The sequence below is a fragment of the Canis lupus genome, chromosome 4, assembly GCF_011100685.1.
Source record: "Canis lupus familiaris isolate Mischka breed German Shepherd chromosome 4, alternate assembly UU_Cfam_GSD_1.0, whole genome shotgun sequence".
Taxonomy (NCBI): domain Eukaryota; kingdom Metazoa; phylum Chordata; class Mammalia; order Carnivora; family Canidae; genus Canis; species Canis lupus.
Window position 1 is genome coordinate 15,519,856 of NC_049225.1, and position 25,503 is coordinate 15,545,358.

At 38.9% G+C, this 25,503-nt stretch overlaps 1 protein-coding gene across 4 annotated transcripts in view; it reads right to left on the reverse strand.

The window, feature by feature from the left end:
- The window catches only part of EGR2 (early growth response 2), a 104,046-nt gene extending 86,663 nt beyond the window's left edge, over positions 1-17,383 (reverse strand). For 2 of the 4 annotated variants that reach the window (XM_038534055.1, XM_038534051.1), the window contains exons 1-2: positions 17,325-17,383; positions 16,320-16,375 (exon numbers count right to left, since the gene is read on the reverse strand). The gene's annotated coding sequence lies outside the window, so the exon portion shown is untranslated. The remainder of the gene's footprint in view (positions 1-16,319; positions 16,376-17,324) is intronic. The other 2 variants (XM_038534048.1, XM_038534047.1) reach the window with 2 other exon arrangements.
- Positions 17,384-25,503: the final 8,120 nt, after the last annotated feature.

Here is a 25,503-nt window from a genome sequence, read left to right on the forward strand (position 1 = left end):
GGCCACTCTCCTATGCCAACACCTGTGACCTCAAGAAGAACTACTTTATGAGTTTTAGCATGAAATCTTTATTTCTACAAGAGCAAGAATATGTTCCTCTTTAGATTGAATCATCATAACCAAACCATGTCCATGGGGTCACAGAGTATCTACAGCAGGAAAGATGTAAGAAAAAAAAAAGAGATGAAAGACAGATGGAGAAAATAAAAGGGGAACAAAAAGGGAGGAAAAGGGGTGAACATCTGCCAATCATGATGTCTCACCCTAGCTGCCTTGCCCAACTCTATGGCTTAGAATGTCATCTAAAAGAAGATCCCCAGTTTCCATAGCCTAGAGGCAAACAGCTGTTGCTCTTGGCCTGTCAGTGGATAATAACTTTTTGGGACTTGATTAGAGCAAAGACCTCTGTAAGCATCATCACATTTCTCACCTGGATTTGCCAGCAATGGTAGTCCTTACTCCAACATTTGAAATGTCTTAGTAATAAATAAATAAATGCATTCATTCACTCATTCATTCATTCATTCATTCTACACATGGCTTGACTGCCCATTATGATTATAAGTTCCTCAAATGTATTCATTCATTCAACATTGAACCAAGTTTGTTATATGACTACTGTATATGAAGCCCTGGGATAGGCCTTGGAGAAACTGAAGTGAACAAAATAGATGTTATGTCATAATCCCTGACTTCATGTTATTTCCAGTCTGAAAGGGAAAACAGACATTAAAGTAATATTTAAACACTTTAACTATAATTCTGCTGTGAGGGAATAGTATGGACACTATAAAAGCAACCAGATTTGGTCTTATCGAGCCCCATAGACTTGAAGGTGGAAAGGATTTGTCAAGCAAAAGGTGGAGGCAGGCAGAGTCAATAGCTACATGAGGGCCTGAGATGGGCCTCTGGCATGACAAAGCTCAAGAAAGGACAGTGTGGCCAGATAGGAAGCAAGGAAGGGAGCAGCAGCAGGTGAGTATGGCAACTCACAGAGATGACCCTTCTCCATGTCCTACAATTACTGCCTTAGCACCTAGCAAAGAAAACCTCCAGAACCTATGAATAAATGCAACTTAGAGTACTAAAAGCACACTCAACTATTGGCAACAAGATTTCCCCCAGCATGGAATTCATCTTTACCAAGTAGTGTGAGATTGGGTGAAATGGCTTCTGCAAATTTGATTATGCCAAGTACGGCCTTGTAGAACTAGAAAATTCACAATGAAGATATGATCTGATCTGTCATAACCACTTTGTTATTATTCATCTGTCTTGTGGCAGTAAAAACAGTATTGGGATTGCTATTGAGCTGAAGACTTATGGAAGACTCCGTAAGGGATACAGGAAGGGAGCAATGGTATTGGTGTCCAGGGCAGAAGCTGTAGTCGTGCAGTAAAGAAGCTGGGAAGGAGCAGGAAAGTAATATCCTGAGACTTCTCTCTCTCTCTCTCTCTCTCTCTCTCTCTCGTCCCTGCAGTGCCTCTGGTTGCAAAACCAAACTGCAAGTCAGTCATCAAAGAAGCTTGGATGACCAGGTCCTCATAGTCTACCTCCAGGGCACAGAGAGAGGAGGAAGGGGAAAATGAGTGGATCTGGAAAGAGAAATAGAGCAAATAGAGAACGGTCAGCATAAGTAAGATGGGAAAATCTGGTGTTACTGTAAGAGGAAAGGGAGGGAAAATTGCTCTGAAAAGTAACACATAATACATAATGGAATATATCATGCAGTATACTCTGTGATCAATTCACAAATATATCTACTTTTAAATCTTATACTATATGTCGACTATAATGTATATATTGTATACATCATATAAATATAGAAGATATATCTACACATGCATGTATATAATTATATATGTAGTTTATGTACCTTCATACGTAGTTAGATTGAGGATAAATTTGCATGGGCAAGATGTTCTAGCCATAGGGATGGCTAATGCAGAAAATGAAAGGGGCACTGACCTTCTTTGCTCTCATTGTTGTTACTTCCATATGTCTGGCACCAGCAAAGGGCTGTTTCCAAGTGGAAAGGGCTATAAACTGACTCTAAAGTCAGTCCTCTGTGAGGTGAATGCCATAGACGCTTTCTGAAGTGCATTAAGTTCCCCTCTCTCTGGAAAAAACACCCTGATTTGCAAGAAGTGGTCCCCAACAGTCATGTTTATATGATGGATGCTGGTTTTTAGCACATTTGCGCTTCTCTACCACCTCTGTGCACCAAAGCCTTGCCTTGGCTTTCAGCCTCAGTTCAAATGTGGTCTCTCCTGTGGAACATGACCAGCTCTCCATAGTCACATCCTTTATGTCTCACACTGATCTGTCTCCTCGGAATGTAAGACATGTCTTACATTCATTTCTATTTCCTCCTAATGGTCGACATAAATGAAAACAAATGAATGAGATGAACTTGTTATTTTAAATGTTCATGAATGCTTGAATCATTCTATGAACCCCAAAAGGCGACAGCTCAAAACCAAGGGGCATTCTTACCTAACTGGAGCCTCTCTCTGACTTTTTAAGATCAGAATCCTTGTTGAATTTATAGCCTCATTTCCCTTTGAGGGAGCAAACAGTAGGAGAGAATCAAGGCGGAAAAGAACTCCCTGTTCTGAGAGTATACAATTCCAATTCTAGAGTCAAATGAAATCAAGAATACAGTGAAAGACACAGATGAATCGAGACATGCATGGAAGTGTTGAGGAATATAATGCCACTCTTTCCATCCATCATTGACAGCAACAAGCCCAGGACGGAACCATGGGCAGAGAACAGAGAACTTCTCAGCCATGGATACACCTCCTTACCTGGTAGCTAGAGGAGATGCCAGGTGCTAAGTGTCATTTGAGGCCAGCAGTCCATAGGGAGATCACTAATCTATAGAGGTGCCATAACAAAATGTGACCTAGCAAACTGATGTCAAAAAGGACTCTTAATCTCTATTTTCACATGCATAAGTACCTGTACGCTGCATGTCAATGAGCTTTCCCTAAGCAGCCAGGCCATTGAAAACCATTTATGTGGTACTGGGTATGTATTTTAATGGCATTAGTCTAAAGGTCAAGCAATGCAAAGAAAAGCAGCCAGGAAGCCAGCCAACAGCTCAGGCAGGTAATTGAGCATGCAAAAGCACTCCTCTACCATAGGGGTTAGCCACATTTTTGTTTATTTCTCCACTGCATGGTGTGGAAACAGAATTCTTTTATTTTCTCTTCTCTGTTCATGTTAGAAAGCAACCATAAAGATAAGGATTATGCTTCTAGAAATAATATTACTATTGTTGATAGTCTATCAGCAAAAGTTGGGCTTTCACTCTTGAGGAGATTCAGGGAGAGTCAGGTATCAGCTCTCAGAACAAACCTCAGGGATCACAATGAAGATTGGAACAAAACTGAGAACAGAGGTGGCGCTTTAAAAATATGGGAATTCCCAATCTCTAATTCCTGTTTAGAGACCTGGTAGGCCGGAAGTGAGGCAATACTTTTGTAGTTTATTGCAATGACTGCCTGCTGCAGCCATAGGGAATGACATCCTTCCATCTTTCATCTGTCCATTCATCCAACAGAACATATATGTAGCACATGAATAATAGTGATAATAATATGTAGCTAGAATATCATTTATTTCTCATCACATTCCAGGAACTGAACCCACTGATTTATATAGATTACCTCATGCCAAACTTATAACAGCCTTCATATATTCCTATTGAACAAAAGCAGAAATGGAGACTTAGAAGAAATGAAGTAAGGCTGCCGGAGAAGCCAGAGAGTAGCGACTGGAGCTAACCCAAGCCTGACCACCGAGTCCAAGCTCTTAAGCTCAACACTGGTCTGCTTATCTTCTCCCATGCAAGACCCTGCTAGGTGCCATGGAGGATGCTAAGCAGAGAAAGGCACTGCCCTCAGGGAACCTAAGAGTCACCTAGACAAACAGAACAACAAAAGGAACTAGGAAATACTGGTGAGAAAACGGCATCTTCCCCAAGGTTCCAAAGCTCAACAGGTCTTGGAAAGACTTCACAGAAGGAGCATCTGAATAAATTCTTTGTTATCCATGCTATTAAGCCAAAAGGAAGTGTAATAAACTTTTTAAGAATTAGAAATGTATGGGATGAGCCCTGGGTGTTATACTATATGTTGGCAAATTGAATTTAAATAAAATATTTTTTTAAAAAAGAAAGAAATTAGAAATATATCTCCATTGGAGTGCGTACATGCGCACATGCATGCACGCCCACACACACACTCACACACAGGAACTTTAAAGATGACTAGAAATTATTTCTCTGCAAAGCTTTGCTTAAGCTAATTTCAAAAATGGCTCCATATTCCTTCAGAATACATCAGTTCGCTGTGAGTCCAGGTTAGAAGGATGGGGGAAGAAGAGGCAAGATTTTTTTAATTCCCTCAGAGAACGACCCACTTGCCATGGGTGCTGAGGATGGAGCCCTTGTAGTGTACCATGCTTTGTGCTCTAGATATCATAGCATTTTACCCTCAGTCTTTTGAAGCAGTTCCTTATTTTCCATTTAATGATGAAAAACCAGAAGCTCCAAGAAGCTAAATAATGGTCCAAGCTCACGGAGCAATAGGTGTGATGCTAGGATTTGAGCGCTGTTCTCTGTGACATGCGACTCCTCACTAGCCAGTATTGGTCCTGAGCCCATTGCTTTCATTCCAACTACGGGGTGGCTCAGCCTTCCAGTAGACACTAGGACATCGCTGAATGGGGATATTTCCCCAAACTCTTCCTTTTCCCCCAAAGGAATCAAATTGTTTTTGTTTTTGTCTTTTAACGAAGGAGGAGAAAAAGGAGGAGGAGAAAAAGAAGAAGGAGCGGGAAGGGGAGAAGAAAAGAAATTAATTTAGAATCTGGAATATGTCAGTCACGGATTGTGCTAATTTATTTCACAAAAGTAATATGCAGGCAACATTTCTCAAAATTACCGAGCTAGGAAGGGTCAAATGTTGATCCTTCAGGACCTCTGCTAGAGACAGAATGGGGAATAAAGATGTCAAAAAAACAAGATTAACAGAGGCAAATGCCAAAGGTACAGAAGAAAAATGAACTATCCCCCCAAAACCTCCTTCGATGTACAGAAAGCTGAGGGCGGTTGCCCTTCTCTCCCATGAGTCACCAGGGACACTGTCGCATCGCTTATCAGAGGAACAAGCTGAAGGCAAGCGATCCTGCATGCAGAAGGGACAGACTAGACGCACAGATGTTGAAGAGGCCGTGGGTGCCTGATGACATTTAGCCCAGAGTAGCTCAGAGGGAAGCTCAGGCCCCTGTGGCTCAGCACAGAAGACGGGCTTGCACTATCTTTGGAATAAAGTCCTATGACTGGTAGCTGAGAGCTTCCCAGTCCCCATACCAGAGCTTGTGGAAAAGAAGGTAATTCCCTAGACTCTGTAAGCCTTTTATTGGAAATCAAAAATCTTTCAGAGTAGGATTTCCAAGGAATGTGTAGTTGATAACAACTGGCAGACAAATCTGCGGTGATTCAGAGGGGACTGACTCGGGCTTGCCTCTTCACAGATGCAGGGAAGTGTTCAAGAATTTCCTTTAAGGAAGCAGAAAGCGTCTCCCCCCCATGAGAATACCAGCCACTCAGGACCTGCACTGAGAGAAAGGGGAAAAGATGCAATCCGAAGGTTTATGTGTTTCACTCAGGCGATGGAGAAAGAGGTCCTCTGGAATGTTCCCAGAAGACTGAAGTAACAAAGTTCATTAGAAACCAGCATCTTACAGATCCCACACCAAAGGGCTCCTGTGGTGGTCAGAAAAGAGAGGCATCATCTGATAATCAGCCAGGAGTAGGAAAACACCGTACTGAAAAACTATTGTGTGTAAAGGGTTCCTTCTCTTCTTGGGGGGACAGACTCAGAGGGCAAAATGGACTGGAGTCATTAAACTATCTCAGGCACACGGAGCAAGCGTCAGCCTGGCCTGAAAAGGTCCACTTACTGAATGGTCCAGAGAGAAAACCAGAGAGGTACCCACTGACCTGCGGATCCATATTTCAGAAGGTCTGCTGAGGCAGTTCTCTTTCTCACTCCCTCTATTGGTGGCCTCCACAACGGGGTGAAGTGTGGGTGGGCAGGGCCCAGGCTGCAGTTCACGACAGCCCCTGAATCTTCCTCCTCAGGCTCCCTCCACTGGCAAACTCACTGGCGGTCAGAAATGGATGAGGATATTTCTGGAAGTGTCCCCTGTTCTTGCTCTGCTCCCACTGTTCTGCTCTGGGTGTGAAATCAGTCTCAAAAGACAAAAAGACGCAAGGAAGAATCTGTCTAATTAGGGAGGACACCTCCCCCCTTCTGCTATCCCCTGCCCTATACATGTATCCCCCTTCTGCGAGGGTACAGGCCTCTGGCAACCGACTCTTCAGCTGGGACCCTTGGCACTACTGCCCCCTTCACTCACTCTGCTGAAGAACCAGAACACAAAACAAAGCAAAAATGCTTGTCATCTGGGAGCAGATGGGAAAATCCTTTCCTAACTCCATCAAACTTCATGTACGGATGAGAAAAGAGGCACAGGATGGCACAGGAGAGCCAGAAAAGTGCCCCTTGGTTAGACCCAGCCCCCAATATCAGTTTGGTTCCTAGACTCTTGGCACCTCCCTTAGATAAAAGTGGATACCATTCAGAAATGGGGGGTTCCCAAAGACTGAGAAAGAAGTTGGGCTTTTATTAGCTATTACTGAATATTTATGTCCCATTTATCACTGATTGTTGGCTATGAAAAAGCCAGATAAGGAAATTTGGCCTGGGGCTTTCACCAGTAACATGCCAGCCTATCAGAGGCCCCATTTCTGAGGGCTCCGACTGAGACAAAGGTCCTTTGTAAACTCTAATGCCCCAGAGCTCCAGCTTGGAGCTGGGTTGCTGCAAACAGAAGGAAGAGAGTGAGAGAAAAGGAAAAGACAATCTTCTGCTTTTCTCAGCAGAAACTTGGTATTGAGAGCAGGGACTTGTTTAAAGGAAGGACTGCCGGGGAATGATGAGGACCAGAACATGCTAGAACATCTTTCACAGATGTCCTTCCTGGCCTGATAATTCTGCTCTGACTGGGCTGCACGCTTTAGTTTGGAAATCACCAAAATAAATAATTATTGGAAATCTACAAATACAGATGCAGAACTCAATATGAATTTCCAAGTATGTCACTCAGGTGGACCTCTGTTATTGTCTCTCCCAGATCTGGAGAGGTTAAAGGCCTTTCTTTTGCTTTCTTGGAGGAGAGTGGAGTAGAAGGGAAGGAAGAAACTGGATGAGAATATGTTCAAAACAGATTAAGAACTCTGGTGATTGTTTTTAGTCTGGAGAGAGAAGACTCACTTTTTGTAGAATTAGTGCTCACCTAGTTCCCCCTATGCGGGGGATACCCCCAGAAGGACACATTATCTGCTTGTGACACGTCATCCGCTCTGGTCCACTTCTTTTTCCCCCCTGAAGGGATGGACCATCTAGAATAAAAAATCAAATCCAGGCCAGAGAATTGGGAGCAGACAAGAGAATTCAGAACTCAAAGCCCAGCTCATGAGTGTGAGAACTAAGATGGATTCAATTTTATCATTTCCTCGCATTTATCATTTTCATTAGCACCTGCTGTCTCCTGGCAAAAAAGTTTTAGAGCTTCTTTCTTCAGAGTCGTCAACAGGGGGAGGAGCTAGAAACATTGCTTCCATCCTTCCCTGGACCGAATAGAGGGAAAGACCCCAAAGGGAAGGCTAAGGCACTCGGCTGAGTCTGGGGGCCAGCAAGAAGGTAAGAAAGAAGAACGTAGGGAGCCAGCCGGGCTGAGCCTCACAGGCTCCCAGAAAGCCACTCTGGGGTCCCCATCAAAGGCAGCGAAATGGATCCAAGTGTCCCATCTTACCTAGTCACTCAAATCACCTGTTGGACTGTTCCCCTGGAAAAGTATCAGGCATTTAAATTTAAATTTTTCTTTTTGTCCAAAACTATGACACTATATTCGCAGAGTTTTTAAATTCACATGGTATAACTACAATTAGCAGTCCTCCAACTCACTTCAGCCCTGTCCTCTTGCTCCCCAGAGGCCACCACACTCAACCTGTTGAGCCCTTGCTTCTCCTAGGTGCCGCTATACTGGGAAGCAATATGCTTACAGTGCTGTTTCTTATTTATTACTGTTACACATTATTTATGGGTTTCCTGCCAAAGAGGATAGGAACTTTGCTATTTTATACACACATATCCAGCTTTCCTTCTCTCATCACCCCAAACTAGCAATATTATAACACCATTCAGTCAATAGCAATGGTTGGAGGTTCACATTATAACTTTGCAAATATCGTTCACCATTGGCATGAGTAGTACACTGAGCTCGTGCCTCCGTCTTGGGCACCCTTCATATCTCCCGGAGAATTGACTTTGAGAACTCTTCTAAGTTCTGGGTGAAGAGATGTCTGGCTCAATCTCTTTGCTTCCTCATAAACACAACAGTCCCCTCCTGAAACTCTGCCTTTGTTGGCGTTGTTCTCTTGCCTGGCGGTCTTCCACCTTTCCAGATCCCAGCCATCATGATACCTCAGGTTCCATTTCCTCCGCGAAGCCTCACCCCTCCACTGCTCTTCTTCTCCTCTAAATGTCTGTATGATTTGCAGCCTGCACTACCCACTGGGCTGTTAGGTCTTTGTGTTATTCTTGCCTCCCTACTACTGTGAGTTGTCTGAAGGCTGCTCTCCTGCCTGTACCTCCTCCGTATCCTTTGCCCTTGGGAAAGCCCCTCTACAGTGGGGTCCTCAGTGCATTCTTTGAGGCTGTTCCTCAGCTTTGATGGAACTATTTCTTTGGAGATCGTTATTTCTGCCAGGGAAATTTCTGTCGACAGATTCTCTGTGACAATCAGTTTTCTCTTAAGCCCTCCCCCCTAAATAGAAATGGTTTGATCATAACCCAGAAGGAATTGCAACCAAGCTAAAATTCCTCAAAGCCATCATTGACAGTGCATTCTGCCTTAAATGCCCCACATCTAATTACCATCTTATCCCACACTGTCTCCGATAGCTGTCTTCTCCGTTTTTACTGCCTCTCTTCTCTCTCCCTCTCTCTCTCTCCCCCATCCCCCATTCAGGTTTTCATTTTCTGTGGTCTACACTTTGCAATAGCTTCCTGAATCACCTCCTCCTTCCTGTCTCCCACTCCTAAACCCACCTGCCAGATAAATTTTTCTAAGGCGTGGTTCATTTCTGCAGTGGTTCTTCAATGCTCTCCTGCCTTGCAATCCAGACCTTTTGCTTGGCATTTAAAACCTTCCATTCGGTCTTAGTTCCTATAACTCTCATCTCACCCTCTGCATTGCCTCCAGCTGGAAGACTCACTATTTTCCAAACACACTTCCATGCTTTTCGGCCTTAATGTTTATTCACATGATGTTCACCATCTGGCATGCTTCTGCTCACCATGCCTGCTTTCTTCTCCACCACGAAGTCTTTCCTGCTCTCCTCAACTCAGCCAGATCTTCCTCAACTCTGAATTCCTGTCACTTTTCATTCCTATCTTTCTACAGGGGCTTGTTACATTCCACTTTTGATTATCATGATCTGTCGGTCTATCTTATCTCCCTTAACATGAAAGATCACAGAGGGCCAAGACTTGGTCATTTCATATTCCATTCTCCACGAACGTGGCAAATTGTACAGATTAGGAGAGGCAGGGGTTGAATAAATGTTTACTAAGTAAGTGAATGAATGAAATAAAACTGCATCTTCTCTTGAACCTACAGATACTTCAGAAGACCATTCTGATAGTCTTCACTCTCTGTGGCAAGTGGCAGGGATGAGTTTCAACACCCAATTTCTGGTGAGTAGAGGAGTCTAGCTAAATTCTGTGGCTTGCCAAAAAATTATGTTCTAGCATTAAGTTGAGTGCCTCCTGCTTTGATGCAGAGCCCAGGAGGTCACGCTGTTTCCCGATCCAAAGACCCTCTTCGGGATGGGGTTTCAACTCAGGGAGACCATAACTCAGAGCTGTCAACACTCAGATTGCCTCAACCTCACAACTCAGCTGTAAGTGCAAAGCAGCGCTCTTCCCTCTGTAAGTGGAAAAGGAAGTCTAGGTCTATTTTTACAGAATTGAGGGGGAGGCAAGAGGAAGCATTTCATTTAATTTCTATTTCTTCTCTTGGCCTCTAACTTTCTGGCCAGAGTTTTCTATTTCCAAAGCTTTGTATTATGTAAACATAGGAGGGCCTTCTCAAAAACAGAAGCAAACTCTACTAATTTCCAGTCTCCCTTGTGGCATTCTCAGAAGTCCTGCTAAGCATCTTGATCCCAGGCAAATATGTCTCTGGCTACAAGTCACTTGTAAGCAAGTGATGGTCAATCTTGGGTCAATAGATTCATTTGATTCTGTGTACCCAAGATATTTACAGTACTCTTTAGTTGAAAACTTTTCTAGAGAAAAATTATGTTGTCCAGGACTTTTCTGTTAGGCCAATTTACACAAAGCCAAACATGTTTCCATTGAACAAAGCCTGCCAAAGCCAAGAATAATTCTTAGGGAAGCTTCTTGTAACTCATCTCACAACTTCACAAATAATTTACAAAAAATAACTTGACAGCTACATCATCCACATCTTGATGCTGCATAGACTATGTAGCCTGAACTCATTCTAAGTGGTAGACTATCCCTACCTGCCTCCCTATTAAGGAGATACAACAGAAGGTAGACAAACACACAGGTGCAAGCTCCAATGAAGACTATGTCATTTTTTAAATCATCCAACACAAACATACCTTTGAGATTGCTACCAAAGCTGGACAACCTTCATAGTTCTGTATCAAACAAGGAAGGCTGGGCCCATGCCCTAGAGATCTAAGATCTAAGATTAGAAGGCTCACCTTGATGCGGCGATGAATCAGATGAAATTATAAGAAAACAAGAATTATTTTTATTTTCCCTGTCTTTATCCCACATACCTCATATCCCATTCTCTACCCTCAGGGAGAGAATTTCTGGAGCCAGCATACTATTATGTAAATGAAGTACATTAGACACCTTGGAATATTCTAGATTCTTAGTCTTCCAGTGTACCAAGGGTGGTAGCAGATGGCACAGGACCCAATCTGTTTTCAAACATTGCAGTTGTGAGTGGAAACAGGCACTTTGGACAGATTCCAGTTTGTAGATTCAATGAAGAATAACATAAGCCTCAGATTCCCCATTGGTAAAACAAAGGAGGTTGGGTGAGATATGCTCTAAAGTCCCTTCCAGATCTAATATTTTATGATCTTCAGTGGTAAAAATGCAAGGATTTGAAATGACCAGTCTCATTTCTCCCATTAAGCCCCGGGTGAATCAAGGGCCAGTATTACATTGCATCATCTCTTGTACAGTAATATGTGAATGACATTACACAATGCCCGCTTTTATTAATGGGAACACTCTTCCAGCAATAATGCAATACCCTTGAGCTCATTCTGGCCTTCTTTGTTAGTACCCAACCCAGTTGCATTGTCAGGAGCTACAAGAACATGACATAGATGTTGGAAGCAGGAGCAGTTGAAGAGGGCAGGCACATCAGAGAATGACACAAACTAACAGCCCATCGTCTTGTTCATGCTCACAGTGAACGCTTAGTGAATGCCTGGTGACTAAGAGTGAGTAATGTAGAAACACTAGTGGACTTGTTAACTGCCTAGAGTCAACACCTTTGCACCTTGCTATTTTGTCAGGGCTAAGTCTCAGCGGGGATGGGAGGGAGGGAATCTAGATTTAGGAGTACTTTTAGAGTTCCCTTATGCTGGGGGCGCTCATCTGTTGGTGTTCCATCTCCTAATTATATGGGATGGAGTCCCTTTCATTAAATATATATTTAATTTAAATACATTTTTAAATTAATTTAATTATATATAATCATATATATAATAATCAATAAATCATTAATAAATACATATAATTTATATATCTCCCAATCCTAAAAGATTTGACACAGGCAAACTTTGAGCCAAAACTATACACTCGATTCCTGATTTGGACTTCTGTCCTATCAGCTCTCTAGCGCAGGATGCACTAAAACAAAAAGCAGAAATCCCCAATATCTCATCATGTATCTTCCCTGGATGGCTCTAAGCAGCTTTTCTTGCTTCTCTCCCTTGGAAGCTCCCTGACCCCCTGAAACTGCCTGCAAACACCAACTCCCCTACCCGCACCAGCAAAGGTCACCAGTGTACAGCTCTGAAAGGAGAGAAGGAGCAGTCCGCAGTCTTAGACAGTACGATCTTCTTCTGTTCTGTACAAATGTCTCACCTCCCTGACCTCAATAAGGGGTTGAGTTCAGCCTTGTCTTTTAATAGCCTCATTATGCTATTTGTCTTTGGAAAACAGAAGTAGCCAACACCTATCCTATGCGTGATAATTTCTCATATAAAAATGAGCCCTCTATGTACCCATTTTCACAAGACCCTTCTTTGAACTGTTTTACTGAATTGACTCACTATTATTTGCTGGGACCATCATCCTCTTTCCTTTGGTCTCTGAGTGCCAAGTAGCAGGAGAAGGGTAAGAGCTAGGCAGGGGCCATGGTGCAAAACAAAACCAACTGGCCATATAGAAACTATGTTTCAGGAGAAATAAATTTTGGTAATAAGCCACTTGCTACATGGAATAAGAAGAATGTTAGGCTAGAATAAATTTTCTGTCCATTTTGCCCTACTGTCTCTCCAAATCATATCAGATTCATAATGTCAGAGGAAGAGCTAGTTAACACTTAACACAGTGTGACACCCAGCACAGCTCCGTCCTCTGAGGTTCTGACTGATTTCTCTCTGTGCTCTTTCCTTCTTTGTGGATGTTCTCTTCTTGTCAACTCATATTTCACTATTCTCTCTTTAAACATATTGAACAGGTTGAGATCCCTCAGCTATAAAGGTGTGGGGTGCACTTGGCCTTGGACTAGCTTGGAGGACTTTTATTTTAGGGAACTTAAAGCTGACATCTTCCTTGGAGCCAGCCATTTGCAAACCTTTCACTTCATTTGTAATTGAAAAGTAGTTAACACTGAACCCAAGTCTCTGCTTGGAAGTTCACCAGATCACCTCATTAAGAGATATTTGAATTTCTACACAGCTAGATATTTAAATAATCTGTAAGAAGTAGAAACACAAAACCTAGAATGGCCACTTATGTGATGAGGCTGAGGTGAAGCACTCAGATGAAAATTCTTATAATTTTATAAGTCGCACAAATTCTTAGAAATTCCACAGCAGTGTATGAAGAAATGGACCTCAATAGGTCCTTTAATAAATATCTGAGGCATTAAGTTATGGTTGCCTTTCAGGGAGCAGGTCACAGGGAAAGACCTGTGTTGATGCTACTAGTGTTCTCTAGAAGGTCCAGGGCCTTGGCATGATCTTCGGATATTTGATCTGTTTTGTCCCAAAATAGTTTTTAGAATCATCCCCAGGAAATGTCAAATGTATATGATCACCCAGGCTTCAAAATGTGACTTTGGAGCCATGTGATAGGACCTGACCCCAATACAGGGAAGGTTGTCCAGGCAGCTTGCACTTGAAGGTATGTGATATATCTGACAAAGCTCTTTTGGCTTTTGGATTAAAGGATTCTTCATTTTAACATGACTACAAAAAACATCAAACTTTCCGGTGTTTCTTCTTACCAGGGACAATGAACCCCACCCCTTCTCATCCCATTCCACAGGCTCATCTCCCTGAGCGGTTATTTTGCCTACCATTCTTCCTGGATCTCAGGGTCAACCTTGAATGTGGTGAAAGTCAGAGACAGGAATGGGACAGTGATAGAGTATAACATGCGGATAGGGAAATGCTGCTTGTCTTACTTGATAAACAAAATATTTGTAAAAATTACTTGTTAATAGAACACAGCTTTTTAAAATTTTTGGTACATCCAAATGGGCAGCATTAAGATGTTCTGCTTCTTGCTAGACAATCTGTGGGGCCAGTACAGTGTTCAGAGTTAGAACTTTATGAGACAACAAAAGCTAGTATCCAGGCAATATCTCCTTCTCCACACCATACTACTGTGGGACTTGGAGCAAGCCAGTTAGAAACACCTCCCTCTTTTACCAAATTTTGAATGGATGGAAATATAGACACTAGAGACTGTTTGTTTTTTGTTTATAGATTCAAGTTAGTCTGGGAAGTATGAATTAGATGGGCAGCCCCAATGATTTCCTAATTGATCTGAGTAAATTAGACTTACCCAACCAGGCACTAGTAGACCTGGACAACCTCAGGCCTATCTCCAGGCAGACAGGTGGCTCACCTCCTGGCAGAGGAGGAAATGAGCCTGACCCAAGAACAGATGCTCTAAGAAAGTGTGGGAAAGATATACCATACTTACACTAATTAAAAGAAGTATGGAGTGGCTATATTCACAATAGACAAAGTAAATTTCAGATCAGAGAGTATTACCAGAATAAAGAAGATCTTTCCTAATTATAATGGGTCAATTCATCAAGCAGATATAACAATCCTAAACATTTCTACATTTAATAACAGAGTTTCAAATTATAAGAAACAAAAGCTGATAGAACTTAAAGAAGAAATCTATAATTATAGTTGGACCTATAACACCCATAACTCAGTAATTAATAGAACAAGTAGACTGAAAATCAGTAAGGATATAGAATAGGCATCAGTAAATGAGTCTTTGGACCAAATCCATTTCATGGTGGGTCAAATACAGCAATATCCATTTATATATTTTCCTGCTGGGATCCCTGGGTGGCGCAGCGGTTTGGCGCCTGCCTTTGGCCCAGGGCGCGATCCTGGAGACCCGGGATCGAATCCCACATCGGGTTCCCGGTGCATGGAGCCTGCTTCTCCCTCTGCCTGTGTCTCTGCCTCTCTCTCTCTCTCTCTCTGTGACTATCATAAATAAATAAAAATTTAAAAAAATTATATTTTCCTGCTGCAACTCCAGATATCAGTAGTTGTGACAGGGAATGTATGGCTCACAAAAATGAAAATATTTACTATCTGGCCCTTTACTGAGAAAGTTTATGGACCTCTAGACCCCTGAATGTAAGACTAGACAACACTATGAATGAACACGAATAATTGACATTTGTAGAAATCTCCACAACACAAAAGAATATACACGTTTTTCTTTTTTTTTTAAGATTTATGTATTTATTTATTTGAGAGAGAGAGGGAGAATGAGCATTCAGTGGTGGAGGGGCAGAGGGAGAAGGAGAGAGAGAGAGAATCTCAAGCAGACTCCCCACGGAGCATGGAGCCCAATGCAGGGCTCAATCCCAAGACCCTGAGATCATGACTTAAGATGAAATCAAGAGTCAGACACTTAACTAAGTTATCCATGTGCCCCTAACATACATGTTTTTCAAATGCCTATGGGACATTTACCATGATACACCATATTTGGCCTGTAAAAAGATCTCAATAAATTTTAAAGGATTCAAGTATTCAAGGTATAATCTCTGGCCATAATGTAATTACATTTGAAATTAATAACAGAAAGCTATCTTGGAAATTCCCAGATATCTGAAAACTAAAGAATTCCTTTCAAATATCTCATAGGTCAAAGAAGAAGAAATCAAAAGGAAAAATATTTTTTCAATTACATGCAAATGAAAAACACAACAAAATTTGTGGACTACTGCTAATACAGTACTTAAGAGGAAACAGTGCATAAAATGCCTAAATTAAAAATTTTAAAAAGGTCTCAAATCAGTGACCTAAGTTTCACATTAAAGAGCTAGAAAAAACAACAAATTGCCCTAAATTAAACAGAAAGAAATGAAATCAGAACAGAAATAAATGAAGTAGAAAACAAATAATGAAAGCTGGTTCTTTGAAAAAAAATCAATGGAATCTATAAACCTCCTGCTTGACTGATAAGGAAAAAAAAGAAAAAGACACAAACCATCAATGTCAGGCATGAGAAAACTGATATCACTACAGACTTTACAAACTCCCACAACTTACTCAAGAAAAATAATCAGAACATCCCTAAAACTATTTAAAAATTAAAATTGTAGTTTAAACTTTTCTCACAGAGAAAACTTCAGGCCAGGTAGCTTCATTATGTTTGAATTCTATCAAACATTTAAGGAAGAAATTATAACAATTTTATATAAATTCTTACAGAAAATTGAAGATGAAGGACCACTTCTTAACTTATTCTACAAGACTAATATTACTGTGATACCAAAGCCAGACAAAACCAACTTGTTTATCCCAGGAAAGCAAGGTTGGTTTAACATTCAAAAATCATGTATATTAAAAACTATAAAGCATCATGGAGAGAAATTAAAGAAGACAAATAAATGGAAAGATATACCTTGTTTGTAGGTCAGAAGTCTTAGTATTGTTCAGATAAATTTTCCCACAATTGATCTATAAATTAAACACAAACACAATCAAAACCCACGCAGGCTTTTTTTTTTAACGATCTATTGTTAGCAAATATTATCTATCGCGTTTAATCCTTATAAGAAGTCTATGAAGTAAAAAAAAAAAAAGAAGTCTATGAAGTAGAAATTGTTATTATTCCCAAAGCTAGGTAAAGATTCCATGCCCAATATTTCAATGAGTAAGTGGTAGAACTGTGATATGAACTCCATTTGACTTCAGAATTCATGCTCTTATTAATCACTCCACCATATGTCATAATGTGCTTTCCAGGAAAACAAAACACCAGGTGCCATAACTCTGAAAGAAGGCCAGGAAACCATTTTAAGAAATCTAATTTAGCAAGCAAATTAACATTTAAAAATTATAGTGATGAAGATTTAGAATGACTTTTCAACACTCTGCAAGCACTCACAGACTTTAATCATTCATTCATTAAATATTTATTGAGTGTTAAGTATAAGACATGCTTCTTTATACAGTAATAGTTTACACCCCAATATTTGATATGTGAGCATCAGATCATTGAGACTCTTTATTAGAAACAAAACTCTTAGATTAGTGTAGACTAATTTAAAATAATAAATGGCATTGCTGTGTTCTAAAACCCATTTATTTTACAACCTCAGATTGACCTCTCAATTGTTTCTGAGCTTTGACTTTACCAGACTGCATAAGGTGTATTTTTAACATAATAAAACATAATTCTAGCTAAGCCACAGAGGAGAAATCTGTCTAACTCATTGGCTATTATCACAGTTTTATGCTTAGTAAAAAAAGAATACATATATTGAAATTTAGTATGTCAGAAACAGAGCTTGAAGCCTTAAAGTATATTTCATAAAGTAAAAAGTTAAAATCCAGTATTCATTTAACTGTAACTCCCTAAACCCTTACTCCATACATCTACAGAACAATGTACAATACAGTAGACCTCCTTATCTGCAGATTCACTTTCTGCAGTTTCAGTGGCCCACCATTGACCAAGGTCCAGAAGCAAATGATCCTCCTTCTGAGGTATTACCAGAAGGTCACTAGTAGTCCAACGTTACGTCACAATTCCTACATTGTTCACCTCATTTCACCTCATCACATGGGCATTTTATCATCTCACATCACCACAAGAAGAAGGGTGAGTACAGTAGAATAAGATATCTTGAGAAAGAGACCACATTCACAGCATATCATTACAATGGTCCTATTTTATGGTTAGTTATTGTTGTTAATATCTTACTGTGCCTAATATATAAATTAAATTTTATGATTAGTACATATGTATAGGAGAAAACATAGTATATACAGGGTTCATACTATCTGTAGTTTCAGGCATCCACTGAAGGTCTTGAAATCTATCCCCTTGAGAATAAGGGGAAACTACTGTAGAAGTTGTTTTAACCCACCCCCACTTAACCAGTTCACCAGATTAATTAAGATCTCTATTTTTTCCATAAAACACACTGACTGATGACCAAAACATGCTAGATACTTGGAACTATAGACAACTCTGCAATATGCATTTCCAATTAACTCGTCTGCTTTCTAAGAGTCAATTCTATTTGTTCGCAAATCTATTTTTGTTGGTTCTATTTGTTCCTTGACCTTTGTAATTTAATCAAGTATTATATAAACCCATGTAAGTACACAATGAGTGCAAAAAGAGAATTGTTGCTGAAAATATGTTTGAATTAATAAGTATAAATTATTAGAAGTTTTTCCATGAAATTACAGATTCTGAAATTCTTTACTCATCACACAACTTTGCAATGTCTATAAATTCCTTAAAGAGCCCACTTTAAGAATAATGAAACTTGGGACGCCTGGGTGGCTCAGTGGTTGAGCACCTGCCCCCCTGGCTCAGGGCATGATCCGCGGTCTCAGGATCGAGTCCCACATCAGGCTCCCTGCCTGGAGCCTGCTTCTCCCTCTGCCTACGTCTCTGCCTTTCTCTCTCTGTGTCTTTCATGAATAAATAAATAAAATCTTAAAAAAAAAAAAAAGAATAATGAAACTTAAAAAATAGGTGAGGTTTTTGCAAGAAAGATGACAGAAAACTCCATAAGCAAAGATGCATGGTCAAAGATGAAGCCATGACCCTGTGTGAAAGATTTTCTAAAGAGTGTACATTTATATATTTTAAGTTTAAATAAAATAATGAAAATGTATGTAGGTATTATTATTATTCCTCACTCTAAGTTACTTTTTAATTTAACCCACAAACTACTAGTTTTAAGAGCATAGAATAAGAACACTTCTACTAAATTAATGCCCTCAGGTCAACTCTAGATCAAATTGCAAGTTAGGAGAATTTTTTTTTCTCCTATTAGAATCATACTTCATTTGACATGTCTGCTTCTCTCCCTAACCCCAGGCCCCATTACTCAATCAGTACCTATTTGGTCTAATTTAGTAGTGCTAAGATTTGATTGAGAATCAGAATTATCTGGGGAGCTTTAGAAATACCAATTTCCCCAGGAGCCAATCCCCAATGCTTGTGAATGGAAGGTAAGGCCTGGGGATCTGCTATTTATAAAGCTTTCTAGATGATTCTTACCATCAGCCAGGTTTGAGTACTCCTGCCCAGTCATACTGAAAAATAAATGACAGAGTAGCCCTAAAAATTACCTGGTAGAACAAAATGACAAAAGAGTTATAGATACATGCAGCTGACATTTCATCTCAAAATGTTTGTGGTTTGAAACAAATGCATGGGGGAGAAGACTCTGGAAGGAAAAAAATATAACCCTCTTAGTCTCATATTCTAGGATGATGTTCAACAAAAGGATAGAGCGGATTTTCTCCACTTGCAAATTGTGAATCCTTGAAAAGACATGATTTTTAAATAACTTTCAACTGTAGTAGAACTCCTCCTTCGCGTGAAATCTCAGGTGGAAAAAAATATTCAAAACAAAACAAAGAGTACAACTGCAGCTGATGCTGGAGGTGAGGGAGAGTCCTGCCCATCTGGTGCCCCCATTTCCCTGTGGAGGCCCCTGCATGGCTTCCTGGAAATCTAGGAAATCATAGGCAACATTTTATTTTATTTTATTTTATTATTTTATTTTATTTTATTTTATTTTATTTTATTTTATTTTATTTTATTTTATTTTATTTTATTTTATTTATAGGCAACATTTTAAATAAACATAGGTATAACCAAATTCTACAGAGAATTGGAAGTTCCCTCAGGAGGCAACACTAGATCTCATCATCCAATAGCAACTCTCTGGACCCAACAGCTGCTTTTAGGGTAGTGCTGTCAGAAAAGCCCCACTGCCATACTCATAGTGTAAAGATTTGCTTCTCCTGCTGCCTACTGACTTCCTACTCTAAATCTACCTCATAACTTCTGCTTATTGAAAACTTCTACTCATGGATTCTGTGCACTGCCTTTTCTCTGTACCACTCTACTGTCTCTTACATCTCTTGTTATCTCTCACAAATGCCCAAAGAATCTGATTGTGGTGCCTCAATAGTGTATCTTTTGAGGCAGAGCTGTTGTGTCAAGCTCTCTTATGGGTCACAGGCCAACTATAGATATAGGAATATATTTGAATCAGTTGCTACTGCCTAGGATATTTTGTTAATGGTGCCAGGGTAACAAGGCCATATGATATAAAGCATAGGGACATATTCCTAGGGGACCACTTTAACTTGCTTTTTTTCAAAAGTGGGTTGTGGGCGGCAGGTTCTCAGATCAATATGACAGTACATTGGGGTGTCAGAATCAATCCATAAATATAAAATTTAAACCATAGTATATAATAAATAACTATAATAAAGCTGCAAGTCCAAACTTATCTGAGCTTACAATAATGAAATTACCAAATGTGAGTAAAAAGATAAAGGCAAGAGGAGAAGCATAAAAGAAAAATTGTGAGTTTTTAAATGGATAGACATTTCCCTCGTTTTAGGTCAACATTGCAATATGAATAACTTTTTAAGTATGCATTCATTTAAAAAGAGGACTCTCTCCATTTATTTCCACTCTTTCTTACATTAGGAAAATCTGACTATTTTTCAATGGAGAAAAAAATTTGCAAGCACACATTATGAAATATGAAGAATCATGGGACTAACTGACCACTTCAGTGATTAGGAAAACTGTAAACTATTTTAAAAAGCAAATTTTTCACTGTTCTTCATTAAGGTTTGATTACCTCGCCCATTAGCATTTGGCTCTTATTATGATTGTGAAATACTGTAGATGTTACCACTAATGGATAAGGAAAGTTGACATGGTTATCTTGATTAACTCATCAATAATCATTTGGAATAATTTTTCTTCATTCAGTGAATGGATCATTCACATGCCCTATTATAATTGTGTACATTGGGGTGCAAGAAATTAGCATAAAAATCATCTACCCTGGAGAGCTAGTTTCCACTTCTAATACCAATAAAAGTTAGTTCAGAATAACATTTGAAGGCTTTGTCAAATGAGAAGAAAGGATTCCTTGGCCACTTTTTTTTTCTGTAACTCTATTATATACAGATTTTCATTTTTAGGGTCCCCCACTATAAGAGCAAAATTAGAAATGTAACAGCATTCTTAAATCTTCCTTCTTGCTGCTTCTTTCTGCTAAGATAAAATATTAAGCAGCTCAGGGCACCTGGGTGGCTCAGCTGGTTGGGCATCTGACTCTTGATCTCAGCTCAGGTCTTGATCTCAGGGTTGTAAGTTCAAGCTCTGCTGCATTGGGCTCTGTGCTGGGCATGGAACCTACTTTAAAAAAAAATTAAGCAGCTCTTCTACATTCTACAACAATGTAATAGTGACTTTCTGTAAATAGAACATTGCAAAAGGATACTACTTCACACTCATCTTCCTCTGATAAGAAAGAAAGAAAATGATGGCTTTTGGTCCCCATTCTCAGAATGGTATTGAGATTTTAAGTGCATTTCCCTCGTTTGGGCTTTCTGTCTCAGCCACTGCCAGAAAAACTTAGAAACACAAAACTTTGGTTCTGTAAGGTGTCTTATAGATCACCTCATCTAATCCAGAACAGAAAGCTGAGACTAAGTGATTTACCCAGTCATTTATTTAGTAAACCACAACATAGGACCGCTCATTTGAATCCTTTGACTTAAGTCCAATAATTGCTTCTTTAAACCACAGGACATTACAACCACAAATACCCTGAACTTGGCACCAATCCAGACATAGAAACACTATAGGAAAGGTAGGTAGGGGACATAGGAGACTTCCAGATTATTCTTCCCTCTGTGGCAATATTTTCTTACCCGGTTCTCAGGAACTCAGACAATGACTTCAGCTGTTGGCTTATCTCCAAGAATCCTTGGCATTATGTGTGCATTTGTTTTCAGGCATAGGTGAGTATATCAAATACTGACTAACATAATCCTGTGGGATTTGAACTCTGGTCATCCTCCCAGAGTTTACCTCAGATGATTGAAGTAAACAATAACCAGTCCAGGATCACCAGTGCAGTTCCTCCATGGACAGGCAAAGTTCTCAAGGAAATTCACTTCCATGGCCACAAACTGGCCACAGACTCATAAACAAACTCTCTAGTTTACAATGGGGAGAAGACGTGTGTGGGTCAGCAGCTTACAAATAATGCCATTTCATGACAATTGGCCTTGATCTGGGCAATGTTATATATAACTAGATATTGATATCTTTGGGATTTTGGAACTACTTGACAAAATCCATAATGCTAGAACTTTGGGACAAGTCCTTTGCAACAGAAATGTAATGCAAGCAACATATGTAATTTTAAATTTTGTGTTAGTTACCACAATAAAAAACTAAAAAAGAAAGGTGAAATTAATTTTAATAAAATATATTTAACTCAGCATGTTCAAAATAATATAATTTCAATTTTTTATTTTAATAATAAAAATTATTGAGGTATTTACATTCTTATATTTACACTAAGTCTTCAAAATCCAGTATAGATTTTATATTTACAGATTACCTCAATGTATATGCTCAGAAATGCTTTCATAAAATTTATAGTTAAAGAATAAATTCCTGGGCACCTGGGTGGCTCAGTTGGCTAAACATCTGCCTTTGGGTCAGGTCGTGATCCCAGAGTCATGAATCAGGCTCGCTGCTCAGTGGGGACCTCCCTCTCCCTCTCTCTCTCTCAAATAAATAAAATCTTTAGGGATGCCTGGATGGCTCAGTGGCTGAGCATCTGCCTTTGGCTTAGGTCATGATCCCAGGGTTCTTGGATCAAGTCCTACTTCGGGCTCCCCACAGGGAGCCTGCTTCTCTCTCTGCCTATGTCTCTCCCTCTATCTGTGTGTTTCTCATGAATAAATAAAATCAATCAATCAATCAATAAAATCTTTAAAATAAAAATAAATCCCTGTGCCCAAGTTGTCCTAAATATACTTAAAAGTTTTCCAACCATTAATCAATTATTCAAAAATCAATTCCTTAGTATTTGCATCCAAATTGACAAAACTGATTCTTTTTTTGTTTTTAAAAGATTTTCTTATTTGTAAGTAATCTCTATATCCAACATGGGGCCCAAACTCACAACCTCGAGGTCAAGAGTCACATGCTCTATCAATTGAGCCAGCCAGGTGCTCTAAAATTAGTTCTTTTTTCAAGAAAATTTGATTTGACTTTGTAGCAAAAACATATGAGCTTTAAAACTACGTCTATACAAGTTAAATAAATGCAATCTCTCCTGTGTTCACTCATGATTATTAACATGAAACTCAAAAACATATTTATCAATTGAAATACAATTCTAAATTTATCAATATCAACAAAGTGTTCAAATTTCACTTGTACTGTTGTCAGCCGATTTTCATGAAAATGCTCTTCACATTGATTCATGTTATAAAAATGTGAAAATCATTATTAATTTGTATTATGAAAATTTCCCATTTCAACATAATTGATCTATTTGTCTACCTAGGTCACAAATAAGTTTTTCCCTTTCCTTGGAGCTAGTTTTAAATTTAGCTCATTCATATGCAGTGTGATATCAGTTGGAAAATGTAAATTGTACTATCATTTGCATCTTTGATAGTTGAATATTTAGCAAGCATTCCTTTTGTTCTAAGAAAGTCAGAGTTGACAATACAGTAGGACTGTAAAACTCTTCCACAACTCAACCAATGAGCCCTGGCAAAGAACACAAGATCATTAAATTCATTGTCTACTATTTTTTTCAACAGTTCCAGTAAACTGCTGATGATTCATAGCATTTGCACATGTATATTAAAGTATTTTAACAACTATATCCATAACACTGTCACAGAATTTGTTTTAGCAAAATAAGCACAAATAATGAGCACAAATGTTTTCTAAATATCATATATCTCATGTAAGAGAAACATCAATCACTTGTTTTAAAGTTTCAGTAAATTTGAATTTTTGATCTAATACAATTGAAGCACCAACCATTATGACAAAAAGTAACTTTTTTCAAATATAGCTGAAACTGTTCTTTGACAGTTGTAAAAGATTAGAAGACTATGTACAGCATGAGTTTAATTTTAGGTCACAAATTGACAATATTTCTTTGAAAGATAATGTAACTGAAGTATTAATTGGTCAAAGTCTCTCATGGTATCTAAAACTAAAGAAAAATTTTTATAATTTTGAATCAATTGATATTTTTATATTGTTAGAACAATCATGTTTGGGGAGTTATTTTGGGTTTATTTGAAGATTTTTCAGTTTTTGTAATCTTTTTTAGTCTTTTCCTATCGAAATTTCTATCACTGCAATAATAACTTCTTTTACCCCCCTCCATCTAAATCCTGTGTGTGATGTGTGCATTTATACATGTGCAAGAGTGCAAGCAGTCTTATACCTGGCCAAAGTTATAGTTCAGATCATCTTAATCATTTTTAGGGGTGGTTGGGTGGCTCAGTTGATTGGATGTCCAAGTCTTGATCTCAGCTCAGGTCTTGATCTTGGGGTCATGAGTTTAAGTCTGGCATTGGGCTCCATGTTGGGCATGAAGCCCACTTAAATAAAAAAATAAAACTTTAAAACCTCATTTTTAAATAACATATTAGACATTAAAGTCAAATTTTAGGTGCCTCCTCTCATCAAATTTTGACTGTAAAGGGGAAACTTCTTATCAAATTCACTATGCATTTGCTAAAAGTCTCTTAAAATTGTCCAGTCTTTTATGTTAAAATATAATTTCTCACACACACACACACACAAAAACAGATTTTTCACATTTCTCTGTCACTGCAAATTGCAACTGCCATTCACTGTGAAATATGCAATATACCTTCCTTCAGTATCTTTTTTCCTTTGTCATTGTACTATTTCTGCATTTCCACTTGATTCTCTATCAGTAGGATGCCTTCCTTTTAAAGTGCATTCGCATTTATTTTTAACTAGACAAATAATTGAGTTATTTTACAATTAAATAAGCAATTCAATTTATGAGTATTACTGTAACTCATGCTATTTGCATATAATATTCAAATAAACACATTATTGTTTTACATCAATGCAGAGAAAAAAATTTGAACTACATCAATCTGTTGACACCAGCTACTTGATTAGACATTATATATGACACTAGGAATAACACATGTGCTCAATACATGCACTATGAAAAGTGTCTGACCCAATGCAGTAAAGTGAAATGGGGCCCTACCAAAAAAATAGGAAAATACACGGCTTTGGTTTTTAATTTAAATTATTAAAATTAAATTAAAAATTAAGTTCTCAGTCATCCTAGCTACATTTCAAGTGTTCAGTAGCCACCTGTGGCTGGTGCCTACCATATAAAGCAGTGTGATTGTAGAGCTTTATGGACAGTATACCCAGTTTGAGAACTGATACATGTTTGTTGTTTTTGTATACCTTTCTTAATAAATTCACACATTAGCTTAAGTTTTTTTTTTTTTTTTTTTTTTTTTTTTTTTTTTAGCTTAAGTTTTAAAGGCTTTAAACTTTTCCCCTGGATCATGCTTGCTTCTCTGGAAGCTGCCACTTGTTGAGGATATGTAGGTAACCAAAATATCATTCAGACTTTCATAGCAGAAATAGAAAGGAATAAGAAAACATTTACCATTCGTGCTTTCTATTTTTTGAACATTGGTGTTATCTTCTTTAAATACTGGGAAATAAAAACAAAAAGAAGATGGCTTTTTAAAATTAA